Source organism: Myotis myotis, unplaced genomic scaffold, assembly GCF_014108235.1.
Source record: "Myotis myotis isolate mMyoMyo1 unplaced genomic scaffold, mMyoMyo1.p scaffold_m19_p_8, whole genome shotgun sequence".
Taxonomy (NCBI): domain Eukaryota; kingdom Metazoa; phylum Chordata; class Mammalia; order Chiroptera; family Vespertilionidae; genus Myotis; species Myotis myotis.
The window spans coordinates 80582246-80596365 of NW_023416390.1; positions in this window are offsets into that span (position 1 = coordinate 80582246).

Genomic DNA, 14120 nt, shown 5'->3' on the forward strand with positions numbered 1-14120 from the left:
AAAAAACCACTCTTTAAAATGTTACTGATAGTCCCTGGATTGCCAAAAGCAATAATTATTTTTTTCAGTTTTTATCATATTTAGTTTCTCTGCATTGATTTCTATGTTTGTCTCAACATACCGCCATAAGTGTCCATGGAATTTTAGTGTCCTGATCTTTCTTTTTAATTATGCTCCCTTTGTCTCTTACCTGGCTTTTTATTCTCCCATGTTGTAGCTTAATACTCTTATTGTAACCTATTTCTAGGTGCTTTCTTCCTGTGTGCTCCAGAATGGCCAAGGTTTCTGTGTTTTTAACGGTGATGTAAGCCTTTGGCATATTGTAGTTGATAAGTAAAGTCTTCTTGAACAAAAGAATGATTCTCATCATAGCTTCCAAATTGTTATTAATATCAATGTCAGACAATTATTGAAATTTAAACTCTACTTACCATTTCTTTTTTTTTTTTTTTTTTTTTTTTATTGCTTAAAGTATTACAAAGGGTATTACATATGTGTCCATTTTATCCCCCCGCCCTAGACAGTCCCCTAGCCTCCCCTATCCCCCAATGTCTTATGTCCACTGGTTATGCTTCTATGCATGCATACAAGTCCTTTAGTTGATCTCTTACCCCCCTACCTCCTGCCCCGCAACCCTCCCCGGCCTTCCTGCTGCAGTTTGACAATCTGTTTGAGGCAGCTCTGCCTCTGTATCTATTATTGTTCAAAAGTTTATAATGGTCTCTATTATCCATGAATGAGTGAGATCATGTGGTATTTTTCCTTCATTGACTGGCTTATTTCACTTAGCATAATGCTCTCCAGTTCCATCCATGACGTTGCAAATGGTAAGAGTTCCTTCCTTTTTAGAGCAGCATAGTATTCCATCGTGTAGATGTACCACAGTTTTCTAATCCATTCATCTACTGATGGGCACTTAGGCTGTTTCCAGATCTTAGCTATGGTGAATTGTGCTGCTATGAACATAGGGGTGCATATATCCTTTCTGATTGGTGTTTCTGGTTTCTTGGGATATATTCCTAGAAGTGGGATCACAGGGTCAAATGGGAGTTCCATTTTCAGTTTTTTAAGGAAACTCCATACTGTCTTCCATAGTGGCTGCACCAGTCTGCATTCCCACCAGCAGTGCACAAGTGTTCCTTTTTCTCCACATCCTCTCCAGCACTTGTCGTTTGTTGATTTGTTGATGATAGCCAGTCTGACAGGTGTGAGATGGTACCTCATTGTTGTTTTGATTTGCATCTCTCGGATGATTAGTGACTTTGAGCATGTTTTCATATGTCTCTTGGCTTTCTGAATGTCCTCTTTTGAAAGGTGTCTATTTAGGTCCTTTGCCCATTTTTTGATTGGATTGTTTATCTTCCTTTTGTTAAGTTGTATGAGTTCCCTATAAATTTTGGAGATTAGGCCCTTATCGGATATGACATTGGCAAATATGTTTTCCCACACAGTGGGTTTTCTCGTTGTTTTGTTGATGGTTTCTTTTGCTGTGCAGAAGCTTTTTATTTTGATGTAGTCCCATTTGTTCATTTTCTCTTTAGTTTCAAGTGCCCTAGGAGCTGTATCAGTGAAGAATTTGCTTCGGCATATGTCTGAGATTTTGTTGCCTTTGGATTCTTCTAGAATTTTTATAGTTTCCTGTCGTACATTTAAGTCCTTTATCCATTTTGAGTTTATTTTTGTGTATGGTGTAAGTTGGTGGTCTAGTTTCATTTTCTTGCATATATCTGTCCAATTTTCCCAGCACCATTTATTGAAGAGACTATCTTGGCTCCATTGTATGTTCTTGCCTCCTTTGTCAAATATTAATTGAGCATATTGGTTTGGGCCGATTTCTGGGCTCTCTATTCTATTCCATTGATCTATATGCCTATTCTTGTGCCAGTACCAGGCAGTTTTGAGAACAGTGGCTTTGTAATACATCTTGATATCTGGTATTGAGATCCCACCTACTTTGGTCTTTTTCAGGATTGCTGCAGCTATTCGAGGTCTTTTTTTATTCCAGATGAATTTTTGGAGAGTTCGTTCTAGATCTCTGAAGTATGCCGTTGGTATTTTAATGGGAAGTGCGTTGAATTTATAGATTGCTTTGGGTAGTATGGACATTTTAATGATGTTGATTCTACCAATCCATGAACACGGTATGTTCTTCCATCTGTTTATGTCTTCCTCTATATCTTTTTTCAACGTCCTGTAGTTTTCTGAGTAGAGGTCTTTTACCTCTTTAGTTAAGTTTATTCCTAGGTAGCTTAATTTTTTTGGTGCGATGGTAAACGGGATTGTTTTTATAATCTCTCTTTCTGAAAGTTCACTATTGGTGTATAGAAATGCCTCGGATTTCTTGGGGTTAATTTTGTATCCTGCTACATTGCCAAATTCATGTATTAAGTCCAGTAGCTTTTTGATGGAGTCTCTAGTAAACTCTACTTACCATTTCTGTCCTAGTTCTCTTTTACACTCTTTTTGTTGTTGTTAATCCTCACTCGAGGACACTTTTCCATTGATTTTTAGGAAGGGTGGAAGAGAGAGGGAAAGACTGAGAGAAATACCAATGTGAAACACATTGATTGGTTGCCTCCTGCAGGAGCCCTGGCCAGGGCCCAGGCCGGGGAGGAACCTGCAACCAAGGTACGTGCCCTTGACCAGAATTGAACCTGGGATCCTTTGGTCCACAGGCCAATGCTCTATCCACTGAGCCAAACTGGCTAGGGCTATTTCTCTCTTACATTCTAATCAAACTGGGGTATTCATTCTTTCCTGATCTTGTCTTTGTTCCTAATGTTTTCTCTATCTGGGATCTCTTACATTTTTATTTGTTGAATTATTCTCTGTGAGGCCCATATAATGTTTCCTTTACTTGGAAATCTTTTCTTCTTCACCCAGATTTGATATAATTTGTTCCACTTTTAAATCATATATATATATATATACTGTTTGATTTCTGCTACTCTTCTTGCATTTGTATGTATCAATGATAAACTTTACCTTTAAAACTGGCACAAATTAAGAGGAATGATAATTCTGAATCTTGGTAACAGTGCAGGAAGAGAAAGTCCCAAACATTGTTGGCAGGAATTTTCAGAGGTTATTTGACAAAATATACCAGAACCTTAAACATGCAAAAACATGTAGGATATGAAACAGAAAGCAGCAAATAAATAAAACAAACAAAAACTCATAGATATAGACAAGAGTATGGTGGTTACCAGAGGGATAGGGGGGTGAGATTAGGTAGAAGATGGTATAAGGGGAAAAATGGCGATGGAAGGAGAGTTTACTTTGGGAGGTGAACACATAATACAACATACAGATAATGTATTAGAGAATTATAACTTGAAAATCCTATCTAATAATAGACAAACATGGTAATTAACCATACCTCCACTACGCTTCCCATTGGCTAGTCAGCAGGATATGCAAATTAACTGCCAACAAAGATGGTGGCCAGCAGCCACGCAGCTGAAGCAAACATGAGGCTTGCTTGCTCCAGTGATGGAGAAAGCCAAGGTTCCCCGCCTGCCGCGGCCCAGCCCTGTGCTCCGGAAGCAACAAAGTTTCAATTATAGAAGCTAAACAAACCCCAGATACCTGCTTTCAGCTGGCCATGGCCTCAGAGCTGGAGCCAGCTCTCAGCTCCAGTGACAGCTATAGAAGGTAAATAAATCCCAGAATTAAAAAAAGAAAAGAAAAAAAAAGAGGCTGGGAGCTTCAGTCGCCCGCCAGCCTGAAACAGCCCTCAGCCTCTCACCCAGGCTGGCCAGGTACCCCAGTGAGGACCCCCACCCTGAAGGGGGCGTGACCAGCTGCAAACAGCCATCAGCCCCTCACCCAGGCTGGCCAGGCACCCAAGCGGGATCCCCACCCTGATCTGCGACACCCTTCAGGGAAAACCAGCCGGCCCCCACCCATGCAACAGGCCTCTATCTTATATAGTAAAAGGGTAATATGCAAACTGACCCTAACAGCAGAAGGACTGAGAATGACTTGTCACTATGACACACACTGACTGCCAGGGGGCAGACACTCAATGCAGGAGCTGCCCTCTGGTGGTCAGTGCGTTCCCACAGGGGGATCTCTGTTCAGTCACAAGCCAGGCTGATGGCTGCCAGTACAGCAGTGGTGGTGGGAGCCTCTCCTGCCTCCTCAGCAGCACTAAGGATGTCCGACTGAAGCTTAGGTCTGGTCCCTGCTGGCAAGTGGACATCCCCAAGGGCTGCCGGGCTGCCAGAGGGATGTCTGATTGCCAGCTTAGGCCCAATCCCCCAGGGAGCAGGCCTAAGCCAGCAAGTGGTCACCCCAGAGGGGTCCCAGACTGCGAGAGGGCACAGGCCGGGCTGAGGGACCCCCTCTCCACCGAGTGCACAAATTTTTGTGCACTGGGCCTCTAGTTATATATAAACATATTAAACAGTGTCATTCCAATAAGTTTAATAAAAGAAAAAATGCAAATAGTATTTGGCATAGCAATTTTTATTTTTCTGAAATGTGCTTAGGGAAATATTCAGAAATATATGTGTATGTTGTTCATTATAGGATTTTGTTTTTGTAAAAGTAAAAACAAATCCTAAGTGTCCAATAATATAGTGTTAGTTCAGCAAATTCTGGAATACCTGTGTAATAGAAGAAAATAACCCCAAAATAATATTGCGAATGAACGTTTATTTACATGAGAAAATATTCAAAATATGAAAAAATGATGTAAAACAGTTTTTCCATTATTTTAGAGGAGAATAAATATGCTTAGAAAATATTAGAAAGACATATACCAAAAATTTAATAATGGTGTTGTGAGATTGTGGTATATATAAATATTTTAAAATTTCCAAAATTTTTTTGTGCATACATTATGTTTATAATTGTTTTAAAGTGTCAGAAAAATTAATAATAACATTTACAATAGGAAAAAAAGTGCATTTAGAGTGAGGTAAGGGGGGGAAATTAAAATAAGAGAGTGTCAATAGATAATATAAATAAGGTTTCTTCGCTTTTTATCTTTTAAGAATGTTGCTGAGAATTAGAGAAAAGTGCTACTTATTGTGTATCTACCGAGGAGCTAAAATAAAAATAGATTTTGAGAAAGAATGATGTGAAACGTGTGTGTGTGTGTGTGTGTGTGTGTGTGTGTGTGGCCTCTTGGCATGGGTGTTTCTTTAGGAAGAAGGAGTGTGGGTAGGGGCTTCCTCCAGAGTGCTGGTGGGCTGTGGCTTTCCTGCCTGCTCTTCTCACAGCGGGTGAGCAAGACGATTGTAAAACTTGACTTTCCTGACAGCCCCTTCTCTGCAGCCTGTAGAGTAGAAGAAAGGCAGGTGCATAATAGAAGTAAAGTGAGAGTAGAAGTGGACATTAGCACAAACATCTCTCCTGGTGAAAGGCTTCAGAAAGCTGCAGATCCAGAGAGAGTCTGCCCATTGATCCTCATCTCTCCTCTTAGTTGACAAGTCATCAAGCAGTGCCTAGATTGCATATTTAGTTATGAACAATATGTATTTATTTTATAATTTAATTTAATTATCTTTTGCCTGGTAGGGAGTCGGGGGGAGAGGGGTGTTAAAGTTCTAGTCTTCTGTGAGTACGAATTTATCAATTATGTACATAAAATGCATTATTATGTTTCACCTCAATCCTGCCTTATTTCCAGAGGATGAGTTCTAGGTGATCTGAGATAATGAAATGAAGAAGTGTGGATAATTACCAAATTGGGGTGTCAATCAGACCACAGTCATCACAGTGTCCTAAATGGAGCCTTATCAAAAAGCCAAATCTTTTCATGGGGCCCTTCACATGGTATGCACTTTTGATGTTGATAACTATCTCGAATTCTTTTCCAAATGCTCATTTCTCCCTCTACCTATCCCTCAGCACCACATCCGATCATCAAGTAAAGCATCTTTCTTAGCAATCTCTTCTATACACTAAGTGGTGAATTAAGAAACTCAAAAGCATGAATGGAAATGAAAAATTAGGGATCTACTTACTGTTCAGGAGAGGCTCACAGAACAATATAAACTTCTCCATGGAATGTTTATTGATCTCCACAATTGACAGCCAATGTGGAGACAGCACTCCTCCTTAGCCCACCTTGTGGTTGGCTGAGAGGTCTTTGGAGGTCCTCTGATAAGCAATATATTCACTTTATGCCAACCAAAAACACATTTTAAAATTCATGACTATCTCTTATCCAAGTCTTCTTCCAGATAAATGGACCCTCTTTCTGGTCTCAAACCCATCAATCTTTTATTTGGCCTCAGGATCTTTCCCTCTATTTGAACACTCTTCCCTCTGCCTTACTTATGGTTGGTGTTTTCCATCCCCTGGCATCAATTATTCTTTTAGTTTTATTTACTTTTTGATAATTTTTATCAGAGTTTATTTAAGCCAAACTGATGACATATGCCAGGGAGCAAGATGTCAAATGCTTCCTCCATCTTACAGTGCCAACTTAAACGACACCCTCTCCCAGAGATTGTCTCTGGAACAGTGTAAAGCAATGCCACCATGCCACATTTACTGTTCTTATACCATGTATCCAACTTGTTTACTCTTTCGGTCATTTCTGTGTCTCCTCCATCAGGCTATAAGCTCTTTCAAAGCAGGAGTTTTCATCCTTCCTGCTGAATGCTGAGTGCTCAGCACAACGATGGACACATGGTTGGTGCTCAATAAATATTTGTTAAACAAAATGGCAAATGTGAGTGCTTTAGAGAATATTATAAATTTAAAGATATTTTAAAGATTTTTGCTGACCCTCTAAACATACTTTCCTTCCATACTGTAAACATATTAGAAGCAGGGACCACATGCTCCTCCTGCCTGGCCCTCCTCCCATCAGAGTGTTTGACACGTAAAAAGTACCTAATAATTATTTGTGGAACCAATGGGTGACTTAAAATTAAGTTGCATTTGGTAATTAAATATAGACTGTATTACATCTCATGTCTAAAAATAAACATATTCCTGGGGCACGATGTAGTGTGATGACCAGAATAATGTCCCCTTCCCCAAAGATGTCCATGTTCTAATCTCTGGAACCTGTGATATTGCCTTCATGGCCAAGGTGGCTTTGCACATGTTATTGAGGTAAAGGGTCTGGAGATGGGGAGATTACCCGGGACTATACAGTTCGACCCAAAGGAATCACGAGGGGAATGAGATAGGCAGGAAGGTCCCAGAGGTGATCTGAGGACAGAAGCAGAGGTGAGAATGAAGAGCGGGTGGCGGTGGCGGGGGAGGGGGGGGCGTCATCACAATCCAAGAGATGTGGAACCCCCAGAACTGTGGTCAGCAAACTGCGGCTCGCGAGCCACATGCGGGTCTTTGGCCCCTTGAGTGTGGCTCTTCCTAAGCCTTAGGAGTACCCTAATTAAGTTAATAACAATGTACCTACCTATACAGTTTAAGTTTAAAAAATTTGGCTCTCAAAAGAAATTTTAATCGTTGTACTGTTGATATTTGTCTCTGTTGACTAATGAGTTTGCCAACCACTGCCCTAGAAGTTGCAAAAGGTAAGGGAATGGATTCTCTCTTAGAGTTTCTAAAAGGAATGAAATCTTACCAATACTTTGATTTTAGCCCGATAAAATCTATTTTGGACTTTTGACCTCCAAAACTTTAAGAAAATAAAGTTGTGTTATTTGAAGCCACTAAGTTTGTAGTACTTTGTCACAGCAGCAATAGGAAACAAATGAACTTAATCAAACCTACCCCTCTAGCTCTCTTATCCCTGTTCAGATATCTATTTCCTTAATTGCTACAGGTGGCATCTTATGAAAGGGAGGTCTGGTGGTGGGATTGCTCCACCCATCTCATGGATTCTAGGAAGTAGATCAGAAGTTTGTAGAAGACCATAGGTGATTGGGGCTGGTAATAAGAGGACATAGGGCCCAGAGGGTGAGACAGTACTCCTTTCCCAATTGGGTGAAGAACAAACTTCTGTTCCTTCAAAATTGCAAATAGGGTCTTGGTTATGAAGATAGAAAAAAAGAAAATAAAGAAAAAGGAAGGAAGAAAGGAGTGAGAAAGAAAGAAAGAAAGAAAGAAAGAAAGAAAGAAAGAAAGAAAGAAAGAAAGAAAGAAAGAAAGAAAGAAAAGGAGGAAGGGAGGAAGGGAGGGAGGGAGGAAAGAGGAGGAGGAATGAAGCGAGGGAAGAAGGGAGATAGGGAAGAAGGGAAAAAAATAAAGACTCTATTATGTCTTTTAGATATGTACCCTTGGCCTCCCTAAGCCTAAAATTATTTTATGTGCCACATGCAACTGTGTGGAATGATTTCCTTTAAGATCTTTTAATGCTAACTTTATTTAATTTTTATCATTAAGGGTTTCTCTTTAGGATATTTTTGTCCCAGTGATTTAAAATGCTATGCACTTGACCTTAGAAATAATCTAATCAGTACAGTGATTGACATTATGGAGAAGCTATTATTGGTGAGCTATGGGATATATTGTGGAAATCGGGAGGATAAGAACAAGGAAAGGGGAAGAGCATTTACAGTAAGGTTTGCCACACAGGTAGAGGATATAGTAATGCTGAGAGAAAAAGCACAAACCTTGAGGTTAAAGAAATCATCTAAAACACATGTCAACAAGCTATGACCCTCCAGCCATGAAGTTTCATTAAAACATGGCAATACTTTGGTTTAGCCCAGTGAAATCAATTTACACATTGGCTATGGCTGTTTTCCACGCCAAAGGCAGAGTTAGCCACAGTGACAGAGGCTGTATGGCCTATAAAACCTAAAATGTTTATCTGCCCCTTTAGAGAAATATTAGCCAACACCTGGCCTAGAGAATATAATACACAATTGTCAATGAGGTACCATACAAAGAACATGAGAAAGGATTGTAACTCTACCACTTACTAAGTTTTGGACCATCGGCCAGTCCATCAATCCCTCTGAGCTTCAGTTCTTCATCAATACAATGAGATCAATAATTTAATCATAATGTAAGTTCCATGAAGACAAGGACTTGATCTTTTTACTGCTGTATTCCAGTACTTAGCACAATACTAGGTGTTTTGAGGCATTTGATAGATTCTTCTCAAATAAAATGCTATCTACCCCATAGGGTTGCTGTGAGACTTATATATAAAATATGAAATTATTTAACATAATTCCTGGCATTTAGTGAACTAAAAATAACCATTACTAAATATTGTGCATTTGGGAAATGTTCAGGTAGTAAAATATAGTAGTAGTTGAATATGTTGGGAACTCAAGAAAAAAATTATACCTGAAAATATAGTTTTGGATATAATGTACTTAGAGGCAGAATCACTGATGCAGATGGGTTCTTGAGGCTAAGTGATTTATTTAAGGCAAAATGAGGCCAGGGTGCATGCTACTCAAGGTTCTTGAGATAGCATATGTCTAGGATCTAGAATATCAGGTCAACAGAAACCAAAGACTTTACAGGGAGAAGTAGTACATTCAGGCTGCTCTCAGGTTGAAAGATTGTTGTTGGCAGAAAGACCAGGCATGCATACCCTGTATCAACACAGCTGTAGCACTGGTCCAGGGTTAAGAGGGTAGAGGACCCAGTGATGGGCCAGGGCAAGGTCCCTACAGTGATGTTCATGACTCTCCCATTTATTCTGTTTCACTTCACCACCTCTGCCATGCAAGCAAGCCTCAGCCCTCAGATAACTAAGCATGATTGAGACCATTGTATTTTCACTGGATTACAGAAACAAGGTAATTATGGGCTGCAGAAAATCTGCAATGACTCGAGAAGAAAAAGAATATAAATGATCATGGGCTAATGCAAGTCCTCTGTCATGGCTTAAATAAATGGGCTCAATGTTGAGAAGTATTTGTTTGCATCATCATATTGACCTGATGCTTTGGTGAGGTGCCTCATGCTTCCGGTAACGGAACTATTCACAGCAGCTCTTTCTCCGACTCCTTTTGCTCTGTGAACAATATCTGTGGTCTCACCTCCCACCCAGCAGGGGACCCTAAGGAAGCCCTGATGAGCTCTCCTCTCTCCTGCCTCAGGGTTTCCTTCCTGTCTGGACCAGCTCGGTGTGTTCCTCTGGGTCTCAGATATCCTCTCCAGACCCACAGGACCTGCCTCCCTACTGCCTCTTGAGCCCTTGACCCTAATCACATTTGTGACTTCTCTGATTAGATTCCTGGTCCAGTGGCTGCCGGACATACTGGTATTAGCTCTCTTGTTGTCCATATGCTGTTAGAATAAGGAGGAGGAGGATTCTGATTTTTTTTTTAAGAAGATAAAGGATAGATCTCTTTCTACAAAGTCTCATACACACAGACACACACACACACACACACACACACACACACACACACACACACCCCTACCTTTTTTGCTGTAGATATGTTATTCCTTTAGCAACTATTTCTCACTTTAGAGACTACTCCTTCCTACTTCCAACTATAGGAAAAAAAAAACTTTCCGGTTTACTTTTAGAAAAGAATTAAATATTCTTCTCTAACATCTATTCATCACTTGTGAGACAATTTTTTTTTAATTAGAAGGAAGAAACTTTAAGTCTATTTTAGAGAAAAGAATAAATATTCTCCTTCCCAAAATGCATTTGCAGCCAAATGATGCCAGCTGGGGGATGTTAGAAAAATTATACTAGTTTTATCTTTATAAACTACTAAGCTGCATCTGTTATAAATGGTCTCTGGGACAAACTTTCTGGAACTTTCTGAAACAACATAGAACAAAACTTTCTGACTACAGACTTAAATTTATTTAAATACATATGCCGTATAGATAGAAAGCTAAGAGATATTTCATGAAGAACATAAAACATAACAATTGAATAACTTCAACTAGAAGAAGATAAAGCATTAGAATTGAGGAGAGCAATATACTCCAATACATAGGCCTGACTTTATTGGACTGAGACTCAAACCTGGGTTGGCTGGGGAAATTAGTCATTAATGAATTTGACCAGCATTATAGTACAATTTTTAAAAGAGTGAGTCAGCTAACAGTTGGAAAAGAGTCTATTTGGAATTCAGAGTAAATAAACAAATTACTCACCTTCCACTGTAAGTAGCCTTTTCTCTTTGGAAAGAAGAAACCTCTAAATCTCTATAATTTTAAAGGGAACGTTTGCTATTGTTTGAATGTGTCCCTTCAATTCCAATCTATGTGAAAGCATTTTCCCTCCACCACTCTGCTTTAGTAAATATTTATCCCCTAATCATCTCAAGTCCATTGGACTCTATCATCTGTGTGTTTCAATTATTTAAAATCAGGATAGCGTCTCCTGGGCAGCTAATGAAGTCCTGCTAGATATACATTATTGGAGCATATTGTTATTTATTCACCTAATAAATCAAGCCTGTTGGAGAGAGTAGATGCAATTCAAGCACTAGGAATGAGGAATAATGATGGTATAGATCTTTTTCGAATCACTCTAGCCCATTTTACAGCCTGCAAAATACACTGAATTCCATAAAAGTGACAAATGACACAATATTGTAATAAATAGCTATAGTTTGTGAATTGTGTACTGGAGCTTAGATTCATATTGAAGCTTTCTCTCAAAAGGGTGAATGATAAATTAAGTATTGAAATCATACTCTGTAAAAAGGAATTATATATTTTCCATTTATCTTGATTTATTATATGACATTATGTGCTTAAGTATATGTAACCTTTCCAGACTGAGTTGATTTAATATTCAGGAAAACTTTTTACAAAGGAAAATTTTGTATGTTTGGAATTCTTTCTTTATTTCCCTGCTGTATTTTTATAAGGTTCTTAAATGTGGATGCTTAATCACATTAATTTTTTTTTAGTTGAATTCCCAGAAATATGCAATAACATTAACAGGCTTATTAAAAATGAATGTGCTATATCACAATGAACATTACTGTTTCACATTAAAATGAAAATTTTTGCATATTAAAAATACAGAAAAAAATAATTCCAATTAAACATTAAATGTAAATTAACAGAGCCTCTCCAATCTGAAGGATGAACGTAGACTTCTAAAATGATGGACCAAGGAATGAGTATGCCTTGAATTTATCCAAAGTTCCAGAAAACAATAATTAGATGAATCAGCAAATATAAACATTATTACAATAATCTGCTATTTATTCTTCACCTTATCAATATGCTATGACATGATTAAGAAGTGGAGCCATCCAAGTCTTATTCCACTACTTCTTGAGGAGACTATAGTTGACACTCAAATAACATAGACTTTAGGGGCACCAAACCCCATGCAGTCAAATATCAGTGTATAATTTCACATGCCCCCAAACTTTAATCATTCCTTGGTACTGGCGGGGGATTGGTCCCAGCACCTCCAGGGATTCCAAAATTTGCAAAAACTCAAGCTCCTTATAGAAAATCGCATAGAACAATGCACATAGTGTCCGTGTTTTCCTAGTCATGAATCACTGGCTTCCCTTTTTTTTTTTTTTTAATTTGCTTTGTGGCATATTTAGAAGACCAGGATCTATACAAGCAAGTCAGAAATTAGCCAGCTTGAAAGTCAGAGAAAGCGAAGACATGAAATGAATCTTGGGTAGTCTCTACTCTCCTTGAGGCCCATCTGACCTTACACCGGCTCTGCCCTTGGCCTGTGAGCCTCTTCTTCCCTGTACTCCTGAAGCCTTCCTCGGCCCATCTGCTGACTCAGGGCAGAGCTCTCAGCAGATCTGCAGAGTAATGGAATGAGAAGTGGTCTGACATGCCCAAGCCTGAGGCGTGCCCCTAAGTTCTCCAACAACTTCAGACAGTTTGCCTCTCTGTGCTCCCGTTTTTCCAAATGTGTAAACTGGGTCCACTGCTGCTGAACTGGGAGGATGAAGTGGGCTGAAGTCTGTCAACCACATAGGTTTGAAGTAATCCTCTACAGCAGTGGTTCTCAACCTTCCTAATGCCATGACCCTTTAATACAGTTCCTCATGTTGTGACCCAACCATAAAATTATTTTCATTGCTACTTCATAACTGTAATGTTGCTACTGTTATGAATTATAATGTAAATATCTGATATGCAGGATGTATTTTCATTGTTACAAATTCAACATAATTAAAGCATAGTGATTAATCACAAAAACAATATGTAAGTATATATGTTTTTTCTGATGGTCCTAGGCGACCCCTGTGAAAGGGTCGTTCGACCCCCAAAGGGGTCGCGACCCACAGGTTGAGAACCGCTGCTCTACAGCCAGCTGTTACCTTATTTACACTGATTACTTCTTATCTCCTCAGGTAAAAGTGTAAACTTTCTGGCTTGAATTCCATTGACAGGCACTATACATTGAGCCCTTTCTTAGACTAAGCTAGGTCACCTCAGAAACCATATTTATTAATTCTCAAAACAAACAAGAAGGTAAATATATTCTCTTTGTCTAATTGATGAAGGAAGTTGCCTACAGAAAGGTTAAGGGGGATTTCCAAACCACTAAAACAGTGGTGGAGACACAGGACTCAGGGCCAGTGGGGTTAATAGCAAAATGCCTACTCTTCCCGCTACACCATATTGATTCTCACTAATGACTATTATTTACGTAGAAACTGTATACCATATGATATAAAGTACTGACGTATTGCAGGCTCTCACACAAGTTTTAAATGAATGAATCGATAATGAAGGACACTGACTTTGCTCCCGACGTCCTGGGCTCTCCCTCGGCAGCAACGCAGTACCTTTCACACAATAGGCAAGAGGGAGGTGGAAAGAAAAAGGAGGGAGCAAGGAAACATGAGGGAGAAATGAGATGAATGAAGAAAGATAATGGTGGAAAGAATGAGAAAAGGGAAGGAGGGAGGGAAAAAGGACTACTAAGTTATGATTTCTGTCTGTCCTGTGATAAACTTGCACAAATATTTTACTGCATTTATGTTTTGATGAAGTGCTTCTGTTTTTGTTTTATCATAATGAAGAAGAGGGAGATTTAAATATCTCCACTCCCAAGATAATCTTTATTCTCTCCCAGCCATTAATCATTTTATTCAATTTTAATCACGTAGAGTGGTGTGGACTGAAGATGAGCTCATTGCCTTCAAGGAAAGTAGCCAGTGTTTGAAACGAGTTACATAGGAGATTACTCAGGTGCATCTCTTCTGAGCTAAGCAGGACGCCCTCTTGTATCCTATAGCTCAGTGTGCACATTAGAATTACCT